We start from the raw sequence: 8,549 nt of genomic DNA on the forward strand, positions 1-8,549 counted from the left end.
GGCGCTACACCAAAAATAATTAAGTTCGGGTACCGGGATTTTGTGCAAGATGAGAAGAGAAGAACAGCAGTATGCGACCACATCGCTCACAATTGAATGACAAAATTCTATCAAATTAAATTTTTTGCAAGCGCAATAAGCGTAGTGTAAATGGTTGGTCACTGTTCATGTGGAAATGTCAGCTTTTTTGCAATAGCACTTATAATTGGTCTTCAGTGTTAGGCTTTGAGTGAAAAGCGTATGGATCGTTTATGGGGATGCACATTATATATAAAAAACATAAATATAAATATAAAAATAAAAACTTCAGAGTTGCAAGCAGAGCCATATTCTTGTCTCGCATGCACACGCACACACATTCAATTTAAAGGGACAGTTCACCCAAAAATAAATAAATTCTTTTATAATTTTCTCACCCTCATGATGTTACAAACCTGTATAAATTTCTTTGTTTAGATGAGCATGTAGGCAAGAAACAAGACATTATAAGGAATGTTTGTAACTAAACCATTCATGAGCCCCATTCACTTCCATAGTATTCTTTTTTCCCCACTATGGATGTGAATGGGGCTCATAAATGGTTTGGTTACAAACAGTCCCCAAAATATATTCCTCCGTGTTCATCAAAACAAAGAAATTTATACAGGTTTGTAACATCATGAGGGTGAGAAAAAGATAACAGAATTTTCATTTTTAGGTGAACTATCCCTTTAATTAATAAATTACACTCACTCCAATCATCTCTCTCTCTCTCTCTCTCTCTCTCTCTCTCTCTCTCCCCAATAGTTAATTCACTTCAAGGTTTGTGGGATTCAATAATTTAAGTTTTTTGGTTGACGTGATTGATTGATTGTTGTTATTCTGTTGTTAAAAAGTAAGGATCATGCTGCATAGAAACCATTGTACTTTTTTTATATATACTTTTCCATGGTCTTCTGCCATGTTTGAGGCATCTTGAAACTTACATGCTTTTCTGTTGGCCTTATTTCAGTTACATTTACATCTTATTCTTTGTAGTTTTGATTTTTATTCATTTTTAGATTTTTATTGTATTTACAACTCATCTGTTTGTGGACATTTTAAAAATAAATGCATATAATCATTTTTGCTGCAAATAAAACTCTCATAGTCCATAAATACTGTAGATTTAACTTTGTTTAATATATACATTTAGTTAAATTATCAAACATATGTATGACTTGCCAGTGACTTGCTTGACTCAAGCTACGACTTGACTTGACTTGACTCTCACAAAAATTGACTTGGACTTGCTTGAGACTTGAAGGTTAAGACTTGAGACATACTTGTGACTAGCACATGTGTGACTTACTCCCACCTCTGGTTCCAGGTCTTGCAAGGCCATTGATGGTCTGTTCCGAGTCTGCTAATGCTCTCTCACGGCCTCTGGAACAGTCTTCGGACCGGTGTGTGGCGGTGTGGGTATTGGCGTTCCCATAGTGTCAGCCCTGACGCAGCGTCAAGTTCCCTCAAAAGGGAACTACACCAGGTTACGTATTTAACCCGGTTCCCTGAGAAGGGAACGAGACGCTGCTTTGCTGGCCATGCCCCGGGAATCCTCTCACGCTTCCTTTAGACAAGTAGAAGCTGGAGTAATGTGATGTAGATGCCCTTATATGGACTTACTATGCGTAATCACTACGTCATGTGTCCTTGCCGAGCCATCAAATTGGCATGTTTGCACACAGAGCTTCAGACATAACTTCCTCACAGAAGCGTTCCCATAGCATCCGCCCTGTCACAGCGGCTCGTTCCCTTCTCAGGGAACCGGGTTACATATGTAACCTGGTGTAGTTTTGCCACCAACATTACAGTAAATAAAACAGGAAATAAAACATTTGTGAAGTGTTTTCAATTCAAAGATAAGTCACACAAAGACAAAGTGAACTTTATTACAGAGAAGGGGATTTGCTTCAGATGTCTAAAGGTCGGCCATACAAGTATATATATATATATATATATATATATATATATATATATATATTGTGACGGCGGCACGTGCACCACCGCAAACACACGGAGGAAAAACCGCTCTTCGCCCACGGCATCGGCAACCCGGAAGCGGGAGAGTGGAACAGGCGGTGGTTCAGCACCCTGGCCAGCGGCACTAACCGCGAGCCCCCAATCTCCAGCACCATGGTCAGCACCGCGGCAAGCGAGAGAGGGGCGGATCGGCCGAAACTCCCGCCGAAAATCACTGACCAATCAGGAGCGCCGCTGGAGCATTCACCCTCCATGAGGAAAGCACAGCAGGAAGCAAGGCTCAGCGGCTGAAGAAAGAAAAGGGGGGCGTGCCTAACGGGACTAATGTTTGTTATCTTTCTCCTCTTGTTTTTCAGAGACATCCAGCTGAGCCAGGACTCCACATTGCTGGCTGAGCCTTGCTAATCTCCTGGGGAGGGCTGCTATATTATTCTCCTGCCGTCCTCCTCTTGCTACCGGGTTTTGGAGCCTGGTCCTCTGCCCAAACGCCCCCTACAGGAAGGACTCACTTTTGCTGCCTTCCTAATTTCTGTTTTTGCTTTAAGTGAGTGAGGAAATAAATACCTCCCTTTTGTTTAACTCTCACCCCGTCTCTGTGCCCCTTCTTCCGTGTCCCATCTCTCGAAGAGCCCTACACTGGTGGAGAATGCGGGCAGCGGACACGGAAGCAGCCCCGGAGCCCTCTGTGGGGCAGGTGCTGCAACATCTCATGCAGGCCAGTCTCCATCAGCACGAAGTCACCCAGGAGCTGGCCAAGAGCGTCAAGAAGGCCACAGAGGAGTTACCAAAACTCGGCACCGGAGAAACGATGTGGAGGCGTTCCTGGATACCTTCGAGCGCACCGCAGACCGGGAGGGTTGGCCCAAGCGGGACTGGGCCGATGCCCTAGCCCCGTTGCTCAGTGGAGATGCCCAATTGGCGTATTACGCGTTGGATCCAGAAAACGCTCGAGACTATGAAACGGTGAAAGAGGAAATTCTCGTCCACTGTGGTCGATCCCGTGCCACTGCAGCCAGAGATTTCCATAGGTGGCGGTATGATCCAACTAGCAATCCTCGTCCCCAGATGGATGAACTGCTGTGTCTCACCCGATGCTGGTTGCAGAGTGATCGACTCACAGCCAAAGAGGTCACGGAAAGAGTGGCCATGGACCGGTTCCTACGAGCACTGCCGGCCAAAGAACAGAAGGCTGTTGGGCTGAACACCCTGGAACATGCCAAGGCCACCCTAGAAATGGGTCAGGATGCTCGAAGAGACTTCCAGGCCAGCTTCCGCCACTCCCAGCCCCGACAACAGCCAGTGTCTGAACGGATCTGGGAGAGGAGACCTCTGGATAACCGCCCCACCCTGGGACCCACACACCCCCACCATTCCAAAGGGGGCCCGCCTTACTGTGGAGGTAAATGGCTGCCCGGTGTCGGCGCTCCTGGATTCGGGGAGTACGGTCACGCTGGCCCGCCCGGCCGTACTCCCCGCCCCCATAAAGTCGGTGGGGACTCTCACGGTCTCGTGTGTCCATGGCGATGCCCGTTAGGTCCCTACCGCACAGGTCAAGATCTGTAGCAAAGCAGGAGAGTGGCTGCTCCTCATCGGACTTATCCCAGCTCTTCCGGTCCCCCTCCTACTGGGACACGACTGGCCGGGGTTTGCTGCCGCCATGAAGGCCACGGCCAAGTGTGGGCCGGAACAGAAGCAGAAGGGCCGGGACCGTCGGGCGTGCATGGCCCGGGGGGACAGAGACGCCAGCGACTCCTCTCCAGGTGAGCCCCAGCCGCAGGTTAACCCTATTTCTTCACTGTTTCAACAGGCCACCCAGGAGAGAGGTTTTGGAAAAGAGCAGAAGGAGGATGACCGGCTGAAGCACTGCTGGGGCCAGGTCCTGCAGGTGGAGGGAGTAAACACCGACCCTGCCCGGCCACTTCCCCCGTCGTACTTCCTGGTGAGGAATGGGCTGCTTTATTTTCACACAGATAGGAGAGGAGAACCTTGCGACCTACTGGTGGTGCCACGCCAACGTACCCCGCCTCTGCTCCACCTAGCCCACACTCACCCCTTGGGGGGCCATCTGGGACCCAAGAACACACTAGAGAAACTGCGGGACCGATTCACATGGCCAGGCATGAACGCCGAGGTCCTGGGCTTTTGCAGGGCCTGCGCCACCTGCCAGCAGACCTCTCCCCTGAAACCAGCTCCGGCCCCCCTTATTCCCCTTCCTATCATTGGCGTCCCCTTTGAGAGGCTTGGCATGGACCTCATCGGGCCGCTACCAAAGTCTGCCCGGGGCCATGAATACATCCTGGTGGTGGTGGACTACGCCACCCGCTACCCCGAGGCGGTCCCACTTCGGAAGGCCACCTCACAGAGCGTGGCCAGAGAACTGCTCCTGCTCTTCAGCCGAGTCGGGATCCCTAAAGACATCCTTAGCGACCAAGGTACGCCCTTTAGGTCAAAATTAATGATGGATCTGTGTCGGCTCTTGCAGCTCAAACACCTGAGGACGTCTGTCTACCACCCCCAGACAGATGGCTTGGTGGAGTGTTTTAACCAGACCCTGAAACGTATGCTACGGAAGGTGGTAGACCAGGAAGGACGGAATTGGGACCTCCTCCTTCCATACGTCCTCTTTGCAATCCGGGAAACACCCCAGGCGTCCACAGGCTTCACCCCTTTCGAGCTCCTGTTTGGGCGGCAGCCACGGGGCATGCTGGACGTTGCTCGCGAGGCCTGGGAGGAGCAACCCTCCCCCTTCCGCTCCGTCATTGAATTCATCCAGGACATGCAGACCCGCATCGAGCGTGTTGGGCCCATCGTGAAGGAGCACCTAGAGGAGGCCCAGCGGGCCCAACAGAGGACGTACAATCGGCCCGCACAGGCGAGGGAACTTCGCCCTGGGGACCAAGTAATGCTCCTCATCCCCAGTGCAGCCTGTAAGTTCCTGGCAAAGTGGCAGGGCCCGTACACTGTCCTCGAAAAGGTGGGACCGGTGAACTATCGGTTACAACAGCCAGGTAAGCGTGCAGACACTAAACTATATCATATCAACCTTTTAAAAAAATGGATTCCCCCGCCGGCTGTGGTGTCTGCGTTTGCCTCCCTTCACACAGGTCCCCAAGAACGGGCCCTAGTACGGAGGGGAGAGGATCTCACACCAGCCCAGCAGCACGACCTCACAGAGCTCCTGGACCGGTTTGTGGATGTCTTCTCATCCCGGCCAGGACGCACGGCACTGGTACATCACGAGATCAGGACCCCTCCTGGGATGGTGGTTCGACTACACCATATAGGTCCCAGAAGCTCGACGCCAGGCTATTGAAGAGGAAGTAGAACGCATGCTGAAAGAGGGGATTATCGAGGAATCTGCCAGCCCCTGGTCCAGCCCCATCGTGCTGGTGCCTAAACCAGATGGGTCCATCCGCCTCTGCAACGACTTCCGGAGGCTCAACCAGATTTCAGACTTCGACAGCTATCCCCTCCCTCGAGTTGATGGTCTGGTGGAGCGGCTGGGGAAGGCCCGGTTTATTTCCACCCTTGACCTGACAAAGGGCTATTGGCAAGTTGCCCTGGCGCCAGAGGCGAAGCCAAAGACCGCCTTCAGCACCGCCACTGGCAGTACCGGGTCCTTCCGTTCGGCCTACATGGGGCCCCGGCCACTTTCCAGCGCCTCATGGACATCGTCCTCCGACCCCTCCGCGCCTTCGCTGCCGCCTACCTGGATGATGTAGTAATCCATTCCTCCACCTGGTCCGATCACCTATTCCACCTGGGGGAGGTTCTGGGGGCCCTCCGAACAGCTGGTCTTACGGCAAACCCCCACAAGTGCCACCTGGGCCTGTCCGAGGCCCAGTACCTGGGATACTGCATCGGCCGGGGACTGCTAAAGCCCCAGGAGAAAAAGGTCCAGGCCGTGAGAGAGTACCCTCGACCCACGTCAAAGAAACAGGTACGGGCCTTTTTAGGATTAGTGGGCTATTATAGACGCTTTGTGCCTAACTTCTCCTCTCTAGCTGCCCCTCTTTCAGACCTCACCAAGAAAGGCCAGCCGGACCGGGTGCACTGGACGGACGGCACAGAACGGGCGTTCCGCCAGCTCAAGGAGGCCCTCACCACCCAGCCAGTACTGCGGAACCCCGATTTTGGTCGCCCCTTTTCGCTACAGACGGATGCATCTGAAACAGGGCTGGGAGCTGTCCTGTCACAGGAGTTCGAGGGAGAAGAACACCCGGTCCTCTTTATCTCCCGGAAGTTGACCCCCGCTGAGAGAAACTACGCCGCAGTGGAACAAGAAGCCCTGGCCATCAAGTGGGCTGTGGAGGACCTCCGGTACTACCTGGTAGGGCGACACTTCACCCTGGTGACAGACCATGTCCCTCTACTCTGGATGGCCAAGGCGAAGGACACCAATGCCAGGGTAACTAGGTGGTTCTTATCTTTACAAGATTTCTCGTTCCAGGTCATACACCGAGCCGGGAGCCGGGACGGGAACGCCGATGGCCTCTCGCGACACTATGCTTTCTGGGGATGGTTACTACCAGGTGGGGGCTCAGAGCAAAGGGGGGGGACCTGTGACGGCGGCACGTGCACCACCGCAAACACACGGAGGACACATTAGGCACGCCCCCCTAAAACACATTAGGCACGCCCCCCTTTCCTCCCGGTAGCCGCTGAGCCTGGCTCTCCCGTGTGTTGCACAGCCAGAGGGTGAGTGCTACAGTGGCGCTCCTGATTGGCTCTCAGCTTTTCGGCGGGAATTCTGCTGCCCCGCCTTGCACGCTGAATCCTTTTTAGCGCTTTCTCAGCGGTGCTGTCCACGGTGCTTAATCGCCGCCTTTTTAGTGCTTTTTGGGGGCGAGGAGCGGTATCTTGGCTGTGTGGGACGGCGGTGCATGCTCCGTCGTCACAATGCCCCCCCTTAGCTCTGAGCCCCCGGCTGGCAGACGGGAGGAGCAAGGCACACGGCGAGGCCGGCGGGGGGAAGCAAGGCACACGGCGAGGCCGGCAGGGGGGAGCAAGGCCCACGGCGAGGCCAGCAGGGGGGAGCAAGGCCCACGGCGAGGCCAGCGGGGGGGAGCAAGGCACACGGCAAGGCACGCGGCGGCGCAGCCAGAGAGGGCCGAGCGACGTCCGCGGCCGAGCCGAAGGGCCGCGTGACGTCCACGGCCGAGCAGAGGGGCCGAGTGCAACCCCCGACAAACCGCGGCCTGGTCCGCGCATCCAAAACCCAGAATGGGAGGGAGGGTGGGGAAAATCTCTGCCACTCCGGGGCGGCGGCCATCTTGCGAGCGGGCTCTGGGGCGGCGGCCATCTTGCGAGCGGGCTCAGGGGCGGCGGCCATCTTGCAAGCGGGCTCTTTGGCGGCGGCCATCTTGTGAGCGGGCTCTGGGGCGACGGCCATCTTGCGAGCGGGCTCTGGGGCGGCGGCCATCTTGCGAGCGGGCTCTGGGGCGGCGGCCATCTTGCGAGCGGGCTCTGGGGCGGCGGCCATCTTGCGAGCGGGCTCTGGGGCGGCGGCCATCTTGCGAGCGGGCTCTGGGGTGGCGGCCATCTTGCGAGCGGGCTCTGGGGCGGTGGCCATCTTACGAGCGGGCTCTGGGCCGGCGGCCATTTTGGTCACCTCCTGCTGATGGAGTCTGGTCTGCAAAACACATTGTAAGACCTGCTCCATTGTAGGTCTGGGAGCTTCCTCTGTGTCCTGTGCCCGCATTCTCCACCAGTGTAGCGCACTTAGAGGGATTGGGACACAAAGGAACAAGCATAGAGACGGGATTAAGGCAAGCAAGGTCGTGATTTTATTATTCCTCCCAGGTTGGTGCAATTTTAATGCAGCAAAAGGTAAATGAGAAAGAATATAATAATCAGTTCCTTCCTTTGCGGCGCTTGGGAAGAGATCCCGGCTCCAATTCCAGACAGCAGAAGGGGGGAGCGCTGTGACCAGGGGAAACAGTCCTTCTCCAGGAGTATACCATGGGCTGGATCGGCGATCTGAAGCTCTGGATCCGCGGGAGGTCCTTGAAAAGAATGCCAAAGGGATAACGTCTATTCGTTCCATTAGGCACGCCCCCCTTTCCTCCCGGTAGCCGCTGAGCCTGGCTCTCCCGTGTGTTGCACAGCCAGAGGGTGAGTGCTACAGCGGCGCTCCTGATTGGCTCTCAGCTTTTCGGCGGGAATTCTGCTGCCCCACCTTGCACGCTGAATCCTTTTTAGCGCTTTCTCAGCGGTGCTGTCCACGGTGCTTAATCGCCGCCTTTTTAGTGCTTTTTGGGGGCCAGGAGCGGTATCTTGGCTGTGTGGGACGGCGGTGCATGCTCCGTCGTCACTATATATATATATATATACGTATATATATATACGTATATATATATATATATACGTATATATATATACGTATATATATATACGTATATATATATATACACGTATGTGTATATATATATATATATATATATATATATATATATATATATATATATATATATAAATAAAAAAAAATCACACCCTCCAATGTCACCCATATGAGGATGGGTTCCCCTTTGAGTCTGGTTCCTCTCAAG

Source organism: Tachysurus vachellii, chromosome 14 (genome assembly GCF_030014155.1).
Source record: "Tachysurus vachellii isolate PV-2020 chromosome 14, HZAU_Pvac_v1, whole genome shotgun sequence".
NCBI classification, from domain to species: domain Eukaryota; kingdom Metazoa; phylum Chordata; class Actinopteri; order Siluriformes; family Bagridae; genus Tachysurus; species Tachysurus vachellii.